The following is a 14,365-nucleotide window of genomic DNA, read 5'->3' as shown; positions in this document are numbered from 1 at the left end:
TATTACTTACCTTAGGTGTACCTTTTCTCGTGTCTTAGATACCGTGTCATAGGAAAGAATTTGAGGAACCAAAGAACTATGTAAATTAACCTGGAAATTTATATTTCCAAAACTCATATCCCATGAGAAACAGCCAAACAAGTTACTTATAGACCCTAACTAGGGGCATGAAAATCAAAATTTGTTAAGATATGACACTCTCCAAAGACTTGTAGAATTTGAGGCTGGGGCTGCCTGTGCAGCATGGGAGGTGGACCATCTGCATGTCAGACACAAAAGAATATTCTTGACTTTCATGAAAGACTCTGTCCTATTTTTCTTGAACCACACAGACATGTCAGTTGGATTTTCTTACAACTGAAGCATATTTTCAGAGAAATATTTTTCTAATATAAACATATACGTATAATGTATTATATATGTATAATATCAAACAGTATATTTATAATATAAAATAATTCATATGTATATAAAATCACAGTGCAAGCACAAAGACTACTAAACCAGTGTACATACCCCAAGTTTAAAGGGGCAGCTGTTGCTTTATTCCAGATACTGTCTGCCTTGCAGGAATGGCAACAGAATCCCAGATCTGAGGATTCATGTTTTTTTAAAGCTAGAATTTTTGTTTTATGTAAAATCTCACAATTTTAAGTAGCTCGGTTAACTTTGTTTTCTAAGACACCATGCACAGGAAACACAAAATACAAAACACGTATGTCTGCATAGTGGCTCCTGGTGAAGGCTGATGGTCTGTGTCACCAGCTTGAAAGACTCTCATGAACACTTCAACTCCAGAATAAATACGCACACGTGGTAATCCCCTCAAATCCTACCATCACTCATTCAACAACCACTAAAGCAGAAGTCTCCTAATAATGCTAAATAGCATCGCAGCCCTAGAAACAGAGGAATTAACTAACTCCCCCACCTCCTATTCTACAGACCTCAGCCTTTCTACGGTCCCGCAAGGCCATGATGGATGGAGAACATTCCTTTTGGGAACCAAAAACAGGGCATCGAAATGGGCCCTTCACTGAAAGTCTACATTCCCTCCAAGCCTGGGCTGGAGGGATTCCGTGTGGGTTGCTGAACCTCTCTGACTGTGAGCTCCAAGAAGCACCTGAGCTAAGAAGGGTGCTTCATTTGGATGGACACTACTTTATAAAATAAATATGGGGATTCTTTTCATCCTCTATTATATTACCAGACATTTAGTAAGCTAACAAGTAGTTTGTTTGCTGTCCTCCAGAAGTTTCCAATGGAGCAGCAGAGCAATGACATGTAAAACTAAACAGCAATTATGGAAAAATACAACAAACATCACATGGCAGTGGTGATCGCCCAGGAGGGCAAGTGCACTGACTATAGTAACAGTCTGAAGGGCGGTGGGGGGAGCCGTCACCAGACTGCAGAGAGGAAGCAGGAAATTTAAAGGGCTGTCCCCATGTTTGCAAAGATGGATGGAAGAGTCCCAAGAAATGCAAAACTACAATCTTTACCTTTCTTCTCCTACTAAATAGTCTATTAAACAGTCTGTGAGTACAAATCATGAAATGAATAATTATTTTAAATATTTCTAATAATTTTACATTGTCAGAATCCAATATAATAGCTGTTCATTATATTCATGCATTATGGTGAAATCTAACAGGTCAAATACATGGGGCTTGGTCTTAAGAAGCTACTTTACATAAGATACTGCTAAATAAGACTTTTACTTTTGGTCTATATCTTATTAGTAACTTTCATTAAAATAATAAAAATAAACAGTAAAAATTAAATTAAAACATAAAATATTCAAAGTATAAAAATAAAGGATTTGGTAATTTTCTGTCATAAGAACAGAAGAAAGTAGAGAAAGTGGCTGTCACAGAGTTTTATTCGTTAAATTCCACAAAGAATAATTTTAAAATAGAATGTCAACAGGGTTGATTGAAATAAAGAGAAATAAATTAATGCTAAATAATTACTAAGGAAGTTTTGTTTATGGAAATGAATAATTCAGTGTTTTGCAAAGTAAATTCAAACAGCAGCTGCTTTGCTGACATTAAGCTAAAAAAAGCTTTGGCAAAATGTACAAACTTTAAAACTAGAGAATCATCATATTTTTTAGTGTCAAATAGAAAGAGTTATTTCCTGGGTCTTCTGGTTTTAGTGTAAAATATTACACGGTTACAATGGTAATCGACCAACCATTTAAGGAGTCTCCCCATTACATTTTTCATGGGGCATATCTGTCACATTCTAGTTAACTGAATATATGCATTATTCCTGGCCTGTTGAGTCTTGGGACAGCTGGGGGAGATAGGAATTTAGATTTCTAACAGTCTGCTCCTAACCCACTTGGTCCTGGATTCTGTTCAGATCTCAAAATGAATCTATCGTTGCTTTTCACCCCACTGCAGTTTCATTTCTGTCTCTGAACTACTGGCTCCGTTTATGGGGAAGGAACTCTTCCTCCTTCAAAAAGAAAAGAACCCAAACGTAAAAAAACAAACACACTTTAGAGGAACTGCATATATTACAAATTAAGTTCATTTTTACTAAATAATTTATCCATGGTTTTTTAAGAATCAGTTTCTCAAAACAGCAGTAATACAGAAACATGAAAAATACTCTTAAGGACCAATTTGAAATGAAAAAAAAACACTTCCAAACAGTCACGTAAGACAAAGGGAAAACCAGGTTCTACTTACATGAAAATTTTTTAGGTTTATCTATTGCCTAACGCAAACTGAAGTCTGTACCCCTTTAGTGGATCATGAAAATTTAGCAGATTGCAAACAATATTTGTTTTTAAAAATGAAAGAGAAGAGGAAATAATGTACACCGTGCATTTCATCTATATAAACACATACATAAACACAAAAGTGCATATGTCTGTATACACTGGGTTGTACTTTAAAATGTATTTCTTACCATCAGCCGGGTGAAAAAATATTTTGAAAGCTACTGGCCTAGTCCACGCTAATTCTTATCTTCTACAACAGTAGAAAAAGAACTCAGACAACATATTCTAACTTCATTCTTTTGTTAAATATTTACCATTTCTATATGTACCTATTCTAGGTACTTGGAATAAATGAGTAAAACAAACCAGACTCTCTGTCCTTGTGAAGCTTACTCAAAAGAACAAGACAGGCAAGAAATACAATATTGTACAGCAGGCTAGAATGTAGACAAAGTTATGGGAAAAAAAGGAGAGAGAGGATCCATTTTATGTAGGATCGTTGAAGTAGGACCCTCTGACAATTTCGGGGGGAAAACTTAAAGCGAGTAAAGCAATCAATAACATTTGTATACCCAATGATAGCATAATACAAATACTGTAGTTTCTAATTCCACATATGAGAGCTCAAAAAATATTTATAAGGAAAATGGACATGAGGAAAGAATAACTGTAGATAAGACTAAATTTCCAGAACTGGATTCCTAAACACAAGGCAGGTGCCCCCTCCACCAACCACCAAAGAGAAGGCATAGCTGCTAATGCCAACTACATGGCTCTTGTGGAAATCAGGCAGGGCTTAATTTTAAGATGCCACGAAAATGAAAGTAAAGACTTAAGACAAAAGAAATACATAAAAACTGATTTAAAATCTTAAAGCAAACTGAGCTCAGATTAAAACACATCTATTGAAGAAACATTCAGTAACAGTATTTCTAGGGCAGCAAAGTGTGAAAACGGCATTCTCTATGCCTTCCAGAGTTAGATTCTTTATCTTTGTTTTTCTAAAAAATCAGTAACATACAGTAAACATCTCTGCAACTTCTACCATGGTAACAAAACAACGAAGAAATAAGTTTGGCTAATTAACCCAAGCCTGATTTCTAATATAACTAGTGCCCTGAATAACAGGGAATGTGAGTACTGGCTGATGTTTTGGAATGATAAATCTAGACGTTACCCTACTAGCATCCACTAAGAACTTAAGTCCTCTATTTTGTGTAAGTCAATGAACACAGACAGATTTCCTGAAGAGACGATGGGAAAAATAAGATGAAAGGATGTCAGGTTAAAATGAGTTTTTAACTTGTAAATACAGAGTTTTCTTTCTTTTTATTTATGAAACACAAGCAGTTTAGTAGTTAACTTCTGCTATTCACTACTGTCCATGCAGCCATACAAGTTCTTTATCTTACTTACTTTGCAAAAGCCTATGAAAAACTCTCCTAAATCCATCTGACATCTGAAATGGTTAATAAAAGTTTACTTGTCATATATTGTAGATGGAAGAAATTTATTTCATATAAGAAAAAGAAAATACTGGGACTTCCCTGGTGGTCCAGTGGCTAAGACTCTGCACTCCCAATGCAGGGGGCCTGGGCCTGATCCCTGGTCAGGGAACTAGATCCCACATGCCACACCTAAGAGTTTGCGTGCCACAACTAAAGATCCAGCATGCCGCAACTATAAGATCCCGCATGCCACAACTAAAACCTGGCATGGCCAAACAAACAAACAAATATTTTTTTTAATGCTAAAAAAGAAAAAGAAAGAAAATACTTTCTCCCAATTTTGCTATATAACTCCATATGTGCAACACTAGAAAGCTGTTCAGTAAGAAAATAAAGCAATTACAGAAATTTTTGTATATCAGTGGGAAACAAGCATGTCTCTTTTTGCAATCATAACACTCGAGTAAGGCTCTCAAAACTGTAATGCTCGTTCTATCTATAATTTTTTTGATGGAATTCATTTATTGTCATTGCCCCACAGCCGGCACTGGCATAATCACTAATGGGCATACATCGTGCTATGGTAAACAGAAGATCCTGGTGCAGCCCTTTCTACATAACTGGGCATTACTATCGTAAAGACCTTTTTTTTTTTTGCGGTATGTGGGCCTCCCACTGTTGTGGCCTCTCCCTTTGCGGAGCACAGGCTCTGGACGCGCAGGCTCAGCGGCCATGGCTCACGGGCCCAGCCGCTCCGCGGCACGTGGGCTCTTCCCGGACCGGGGCATGAACCCGTGTCCCCTGCATCAGCAGGCGGACTCTCAACCACTGCGCCACCAGGGAAGCCCGTAAAGACTTTTTTTTTAAAAAAAATTACTAACTTTACATTTATTTTACCCAATTTTTTTAAGATGTGGACAATATTTTATTTCAGCTTATAAATACGTAGAATTATTTTACCCAATCAAAATGAGTTCTTAAAAAAAAATTATTCTCTTCCCTTAGTTGAAATCCACACAGTTCAAATTTAATCATACGTACAAAATATAAAAGGTCTTAGGGAAAAAATGAACACAGATTTTTTACAGGACTCAAAACAAGGTTTTGAGTTAAGAAAAAGAATACTTTGAAAAGGTGTATGTTTTGGTTTAAAACCTTATTGTAATGCCTTACATTAGAAATCTAAGACTAAAGCAAATTTCTGCTAAAAGCTGGGTATCTTGCTCGATATGTCACAACCATCTACCTCAGACCTAAGGCGTCCAAGTTCACTGCTTCTGGAGAATCATCTGAAACCAAACTTTCGTTAAGTGTCATCAGACCTCTCTTCAGGGGCCTCTTCAATCACCAATTCCTGCTAATGTCTCCTCTGATTAAAGGTGAAATTTCTGGGCTTCCCTGGTGGCACAGTGGTTGAGAATCTGCCTGCCAATGCAGGGGACACGGGTTCGAGCCCTGGTCTGGGAAGATCCCACAAGCCGCGGAGCAACTAGGCCCGAGAGCCACAACTACTGAGCCTGCGCATCTGGAGCCTGTGCTCCACAACAAGAGAGGCTGCCATAGTGAGAGGCCCGCACACCGCAATGAAGAGTAGCCCCACTCACCGCAACTAGAGAAAGCCCTCGCACAGAAACGAAGACCCAACACAGCCATAAATAAATAAATAAATAAATAAATAAATAAATAAATAAATAAATAATCAATCTACAGTTACAGAAATCTTGTAAAAGAAAAAGGTGAAATTTCTCAGGAATAAATACAAATTCCTGCATTTACATTTTAAAACAACATTCAAATTTTAGAAGAGAATGACAGATAAAGTCAATGTGATCCCATGATATGAAAAACAACAGGACACCTGGACCACTCGTATTAAAATCAGTGTCACAATCGCAGTGGCAGCTCACAGCCTATCTGTGCTCTTCTCTGGGGACCACACATTGAGATGGATCTGGACAAATGAGCATGTTCCTAGAGAAAGGGATCAGAAGACTGGGAGGTCTAAAAACCGCAGGGGTACACAGGCCACGTTATGGACTGGCCATGTCTTGGAAACCAACCCAGGGTGTGGGAAACTGGAAATACTTAAATTTAGCCAGAGCCGAAGCTCAAGAAAAAAAGCAAGACTGTAACTAGTAGAGCAGGCTTAAGTAACATACTGGAAGACCTTAAATGTAAGAGTTTAGACTGGACCCTACAGGCAGTGGAGAATGACATGGACCAAACAGTACACTTCAGCAAGCTCTACCCAGCAGCAATACTTAGTTAGGGTAAAGTTGGGGAAGGAAAGGAAATTTTCTAGATAGAGAAATCTAGTCTATACACTAAGAAAACAATTCACGCAACAGATACTGGGGATAGTTCTGGCTACAAATTGCAGGATATTTCAAGCTCATAAACCCTTCCTCAAAAAAAGTAAACAAAAGTTGTTTTAAAAAAGGAAACACTGGCTAGCTTCCACAATAAAGTAAAAAGGTATAGCTATGGTCTTATACCATAATTTAAAAGGGAATAGTTGAGAAAGAAAGAAAAGATTCTGGCAAGGCTCAGCCCAGCTTCCACCCCCACTTTACCCCCAGAACACACTGGGAAGAGAAAATGAGCTAAGAAAGTCCTGAGAATTCACACTACTAGCACCCCTCATCCTTGAGAGAAGCAGACTAAGGGCATAAACGGGAATCCTAGAGAAAAGGAAAAAAACAAAACAAAACTTCTAGAATAAAAGCCTTCAGCCCCTCAGAGGACCCAGCAGGGGAAGAAGAGCCCCCAGGGCTGCCATTCCCCAGGCTCCCCAGTTAACAGAGATGGGCACCCAGAGGCAACCCCATAGAAAAGAGGACACAGCCCCAAGGGCTATTTAACAGAAACACTGCACTGGCCTGCGAGCTCCTTCTCCCCTCCCTCCAGGCTCCCACTAGGGTCGAGAAACATCAGAAAAAGGTGGCAGGAGTGTTAGAGAGAATTAGCCCACAACTTTTCAGAGAAACAGCAGGGCAACTCTGCAAACACACCCTAAGGAAAAGAAGATTCATCTCAGATGTCACACTACATAGGAACTTCATAAAACATAAATTCAAGAAAGCTAGACTTCAAGGAATGGCTGATAAAACAGAGTGAGATGAAAGAAGAGATAAAAATATAGACTGAAGACCAAAACAAACCCATAATAGTGGTAATAAATAATAGGGAATAGAGTAGACACAGCTAAAATTCAAGTGAGAGATTTTACAAGAATGACTTAGGATAATCACCATAAATACAGAGGAAAATTTAAAAAGGTCATGTAAAGGTAGAGAAAACCAAGGTGTGGTAGGCAATTACTGTAGGCAGCTTCTAAGGTGGCCTGGAAAGACCCCAGACTCCTGGCACCCACGCCCTGTTTGAGTCCTGACCCACAGAAACTGAGAGATGATAAATGTGTGCTGTTTGAGGCCACTGAGTTTGGTGTAATTTGTGATGCAGCAAATAACATCAAGTGTTAATCCCATGTCAAAGTTCATGTCAAAGGATGACTGGCATCTTAGAGGCAGAAAATTCAAAAAAGGAAAAGAAAAAAAGATATTTTAAATAACAATTTAAGAAAAGTTCTCTGACATGAAGAATTGAATCTACAAAGCAGAAGGACACAGTATATTCCAGAAAGAACTGATACAGAGCAATAAACACCCGAGATGCCAAACTCAGGGGTAAAGAAAGAATTTTTCTACTATCCAAACACAAAAAGTCAAATCATCCATGGCAAGATGGTTGCAAGGTGGGGCGGGGACCAAAGTCAGGCTGGCCTCTGACTTCCCAGAGCAACATCCAATGTCATAAAACATGAATGCAACATGTGCAAAGTTCTGAGGGGAAAAACATGACCCGACAATTTTACACCCACCCTACATGTCACACACGTATAAGGCAACAAGTAGTCATTTCCAAACATGATAGTAAGGATTCTAGAACCCAAAGATTCTTCTTAAATAAACTATGTGACAATGAAATCCAGCCCATCAAGCAATGGATCAAAACAAAGAAATACAACTAGGAGAAGATGTGGTGAACAATGAATTCATAGTTATAGAAAAGAAGTATTATAAATTGAGACCATGTAAAAATACAACTTACAAAAACCAGGACCCTAAAAGTCAGGATGTGGAGGGAGTATAATAATATTTTCAATACTGTTCATAATTAGAATATGAAATTTAAAAAACACAATGACTCAAGTTTATGAATGGTTTTTATATAATCTTTTCTTAAGATCTGAGGCAAATTTGGAAGTAATACATTTTTTAATCCAGAAAATTTTACCTGAACTTCAGCAAATCTTTCAGTTTAGTTTTGTTTTGCTAAATTCAACTTTTAAAAATCATGTATTTTATGTTATCCCTTCCATATATGTTCACAGAGAGATACCTGTATTTGTGAATGTTGACATTTAGGGTAATTTTGTGGAGGGGGTTTCATACTTTCTATATTCCTTACATTATATAAATTGAGAATTTATAATTTTTATTAAAAGAATGATGTTTTCTAAAAAACTAACAATCAGATGCAGGAGGAGGTAAATAATAGAAGTCTGAATTGGGGCAGAGCTATTGAAAATGGAAAGTCTCATATATTGTTGGAAAGATTCCTGAACTGGGACTAGTTAACCTCAAAAGCTCCATCTAATGCTAAGTTTCTAAGATCACAGAATTTCCCTAAATAAAAAGCTTTGCTACATGGAAATCCCTGTTTTCTATTATATTAGGTCTAGACTTTTTTGCTAGGCTTTCAAGGAGCACCAAAACAGAGTCCTAAGCTAGTCTTATAATTAGGCTAATCTCTGGTCACTGTCCCCAAAAATGCTACATTGTATTCAGCTTTCATGTTTTAACTCCTATTCGGGATACCTTCTAAATAGGTTATTTAGATGTTACCCGTTTATAGGCTATTTCTTCCCTAATAGTTAATAAGATAAACAAACGGAGTTTAGAAAGAAAAAAAAAAAAAACTATCTAAATCTAACCTAGCTTCAAAGTCTATTTGTTGCATAAGATTCTTCCTAAATTCTTGGAATTTAACTAAAATTTTCTTTCAGAATTCCTAGAGCATTCATACTTTCCCATATAAAAACTTAACTCTAAATTAATGTTGCTTTGTAAATTATATTAGTTAACTAAAAAAAAACACTTAAGCTAAAAGAATATAAAAATTAAGAATATTAGGTTAAATATAATGTTAAAAAATTTTTTTAGAAATATTTTTAATTATTTAATTTAAAATATTTTAAATAAATCTGATTCAAATAAATCTGATTTAAAAGTATGTTCTAGGGCTTCCCTGGTGGCACAGTGGTTGAGAGTCCGCCTGCCGATGCAGGGACACAGGTTCGTGCCCCGGTCCGGGAAGATTCCACATGCCGCGGAGCAGCTGGGCCCGTGAGCCATGGCCACTGAGCCTGCGCGTCCGGAGCCTGTGCTCCGCAACGGGAGAGGCCACAACAGTGAGAGGCCCGCGTACCGCAAAAAAAAAAGTATGTTCTTAAACCTTTGATATTTCATACTAGGATTTAAAAAGATAATTTTATGCATTTATATGGAATGCTATAGTTTACAAATTGTTTTAATGCTCATTTTTAAATTTACTTCCAAAAATAATTTTACAATGATAATTATCCACAAAACCGCTGAGTACATTCAAAAACTAGAAACTTTAAAAATCAAAAGTATTTTTAAAAAAACTATGTGGCAGTAAGAAACAATTCATGGAACTTCACAGATTTATCACAGAAACATATTTACCATAATCCTCTTTAACAACAAAAAAACTACATCTGCACATAAGCAGCTAAAGCTCTCGTATTTGTTTTTCTCTCAACCATGACTAAAATGTTTGTATTCTTTGTTTTAATATTCCAACATATTCGAATAGCAGCTGTAGTTCTGGATTTCCCCCTTAATAGTAATTATAAAATCTAAAATTATTTTTAACTGGCTCCTTGAATAAGACCTAAAACTTTGTTAATAAACACTTAATTCATTTACAGTAATGAGAAAGAGCAGGGTAAGTCAGTGTAAAGATGTATACAGTTTAACTATATTCTTAAGAACAGGATTTCCATATATTTCTACCACAAGATGGAGATAAAGTAGATATATTTACATATTTCAAAAATACATAATTTTTATTACAGCATTTGATATCACTTAGCTTGTAATAAAGGCTGATCTTTAAGATAAATAGAAAGGTAAAAGTATTTCATGTGTGATCCGTTTCAATTAGTTATTTCCAAAATATTCTTTTGATTAAAGAGAAGAAAATATAAAGGCATATAATGTTTATATGTTTCAGTTCATTTTACACAGGGAACTACCAATATTAAGATGTTTTAAAAAATACACTGAAGAAGATGATTCATATATCTATACCGCTGTTGTCCCATAAAACTTTCTGCAGTGGTGGTGATGATTAGTGTCTGGATTATACAGTATGGCAGCCACAGTCCACATGTGGCTAGTGAGCATGTGAAGTGTGGGTAGTGTCACTAAGAAAAATGAAGTAGCTCCTGTGACTAGTGACTACTAAACTGGACAGCACAAATCTACACCACAGCCAATTTAATATTTTAATATATATCAAAATCCAATGAGTTTTCAGGTATTAAATAAAGAGATAAAACCCGAACTTTAAAAATAATTACAAATTAATGATAAAATATAGGTTCTGACAGTTAGTAATCAAGGTTTTTCCATAACCATGAGAAAAAGAATGGCAAATCTCAATATAACTACGAGGTGAAAAATATATATTTAAAGAAGTAAAGTTTTATAGCACCCTTCCCAAAGGGAATCAAAGAGCATTATTAAAACATACATGCACACACACACACAATACACACTAACGTTTTAAAAATATATCAATAACCATGTGAATTTTTATATTTGATATACAAATGTGCTGAAATATACAGAACATTTAAATATCTACACACAAAATAAACTCCATATTTACCATTTACTCAAGTCCAAGTTCAGTTAACACTTTCAAAAATGGAAAAAAAAACTGCTCCCTCTTTCTGAACAGTAAAGAGCCTAACTCTACAATTACACAGTAGAGCACTTTGTGCCAGAGACAGAGTCCGAAGAGAACTGGACCTCAAGCAATATAAAGCTGGGCACCATTTAGGCTGGAGACCCAGTCCACAAAGATGCCACTCAAATCTCATTATCACATCCTGAGAGAATTAAGATTCACAATTAAACCACTTCACTAGGGTCTGCACTGGGTCTGGGCAGAAGAGGGAAGGCAGCTGACCTAAAAGTGCTTAAGAGGTGACACTGAGGAGGCAAAGGAGTATCAGAAAAGAATTCGTGGATCAATCACCAAATAATTCTTGAAAGTACGTTGATGGCTGGATTAGTCTGGCACACATGCTCTGACTTTAAAAGCAAACCAAAAAATCCCAAAAAGGATGTTTGATTAAACTGCCTGTAGGTTACAAAATGGGGACATTCTCATTTTCACTAGCGAAGTCAGCTTACTCTGACTAGTCACAGGACACAGAAAATGAATAGACACCCCATTCAGCAGACGGACCCCTCCCCCAAAGATCTCATTACTTATTTCAAAATGTGTTGTGTTAAAACTGAACCCCTAGAGGGCAACTCAGCTTCAATTTTTACTCCATAGTATACGTCAGTTCCTAACCAGTTTATAGATGCCATGACCTTGGAACTTTTCCTTTAAAACGAAAGGGAAATAGAAGAAAACTGAGATATTCCATCTACTACTGAAAAATATCATTACGGAATGTATTCTTTAACAGTGATAATTTGAAGATGAAGAATATGGTATATTTTTATTAGGCATATTCCCGAATAACCCCCATCATAAATGAATATTTGAATATTAACACTCTCAGTAGGAACCATATAGCAGATAGGAAAGACATACTTAACAAGTCTATTTAACATGAATGCTTTGCATAACTTTACATTCATTAAAATCGCACGTTAAAATGTGTAGGGAAAAAGGTGAAGAATCCAATCTCAATAACAATTAATCCTATAAATTACCCAGTATAAACCACTGTGTATAGGAAAACCAGCGTTCCTTCAAGGTCAAAAACATGAAGAGGTTTGCCAGCTGCCCATCTAAACTGACTCTGCATTGTGAGGCAGAAGTGTTTATATTCAAATAGGCCCACTCAAAATACTGACATAGCCAAAGAAAGAGTCATTGTATCAATGTGAAAAGAATATTACCTACCATGGACACTAACTAACCTATAAAACTCAACAACGGTATATTGGACTCAGCCTCGTTTTAGTGAAACTCAGAAACTGGGCATATACAAGTCTAATATACATATATGACCAGAGTTAACAGAATGAGCTGAGAGTTTCACTGGACAATATACAGGATTACAATAATAACGTAATAACTTGATAAGTCATATATGTGTGTTTTTTAATACAAATAAGATTTTTAAAGGACCAACTCTCATGCTTGTATATATACTCTATAATACATACTAACTAGAACAAAATTTTAACTCAATTTGCAGGGTTTTTTTTAAATATTTTTATTGAAGTATAATTGCTTCACAATGGTGTGTTAGTTTCTGTTTTATAACAAAGTGAATCAGTTATACATATACATATATCCCCATATCTCCTCTCCATCTTGTGTCTCCCTCCCACCCTCCCTATCCCACCTTTCTATCTGGTCACAAAGCACCAAGCTGATCTCCCTGTGCTATGTGACTGCTTCCCACTAGCTATCTATTTTACATTTGGTACTGTATATATGTCCATATATACACTCCCACTCTCTTTGTCCCAGCTTACCCTTCCCCTTCCCCGTAACCTCAAGTCCACTCTCTAGTAGGTCTGTGTCTTTATTCCCGCCTTGCCCGTGGGTTCTTCATGACCTTTTGTTTTTAGATTCCATATATATGTGTTTAGCACATGGTATGTGTTTTTCTCTTTCTGACTTACTTCACTCTGTATGACAGACTCTAGGTCCATCCACCTCACTACAAATAACTCAGTTTCATTTCTTTTTATGGCTAAGTAACATTCCATTGTATATATGTGCCACATCTTCTGTAACCATTCATCTGTCGCCAGGACACTTAGGTTGCTTCCATGTCCTGGCTATTGTAAATAGAGCTGCAATGAACACTGTGGTACATGACTCTTTTTGAATTATGTTTTGCTCATGGTATATGCCCAGTAGTGGGATTCCTGGGTCATATGGTAGTTCTACTTTTAGTTTTTTAAGGAACCTCCATACTGTTCTCCATAGTGGCTGTATCAATTTACATTCCCACCAACAGTGCAAAAGGGTTCCCTTATTTCCACACCCTCTCCAGCATTTATTGTTTCTAGATTTTTTGATGATGCCCATACTAACAGGTGTGAGGTGATATTGCATTGTAGTTTTGATTTGCATTTCTCTAATGATTAATGACGTTCAGCATTGTTTCATGTGTTTGTTGGTAATCTGTATATATTCTTTGGAGAAATATCTATTTAAATCTTCTGCCCATTTTTGTATTGCGTTGTTTGTTTTTTTGCTATTGAGCTGCATGAGCTGCTTGTAAATTTTGGAGATTAATCCTCTGTCACTTGCTTCATTTGCAAATATTTTCTCCCATTCTGAGGGTTGTCTTTTCGACTTGTTTACGGTTGCCTTTGCTGTGCAAAAGCTTTGAAGTTTCATTAGGTTCCATTTGTTTATTTCTGTTTTTATTTCCATTTCTCTAGGAGTTGGGTCAAAAATAGAGTGTTCTGCCTATGTTTTCCTCTAAGAGTTTGATAGTGTCTGGCCTCACATTTAGGTCTTTAATCCATTTTGAGTTTATTTTTGTATATGGTGTTAGGGACTGTTCTATTTTCATTCTTTTACATGTAGCTGTCCAGTTTTCCCAGCACCACTTATTGAAGAGGCTGTCTTTTCTCCATTGTATATTCTTGCCTCCTTTATCAAAGACAAGGTGACCATATGTGCGTGGGTTTATCTCTGAGCTTTCTATCCTGTTCTATTTATCTATATTTCTGTTTTTGTGCCGGTACCATACAGTCTTGACTACTGTAGCTTTGTAGTCTAGTCTGAAGGCAGGGAGCCTGATTCCTCCAGCTCCACTTTTCTTTCGCAAGATGGCTTTGGCTTTCAGGGTCTTTTGTGTTTCCATACAAATTGTGAAATT

General features: G+C 36.6%; 1 protein-coding gene across 8 annotated transcripts in view; it reads right to left on the bottom strand.

Moving 5' to 3' along the window:
• Positions 1-14,365, bottom strand: part of CMC1 (C-X9-C motif containing 1) — a 76,852-nt gene that overhangs the window by 19,901 nt on the left and 42,586 nt on the right. The window lies entirely within an intron of this gene.

Source organism: Delphinus delphis, chromosome 10, assembly GCF_949987515.2.
Source record: "Delphinus delphis chromosome 10, mDelDel1.2, whole genome shotgun sequence".
In the NCBI taxonomy this organism is placed as follows: Eukaryota; Metazoa; Chordata; class Mammalia; order Artiodactyla; family Delphinidae; genus Delphinus; species Delphinus delphis.
This window is presented reverse-complemented; position numbering and strand designations above follow the sequence as displayed.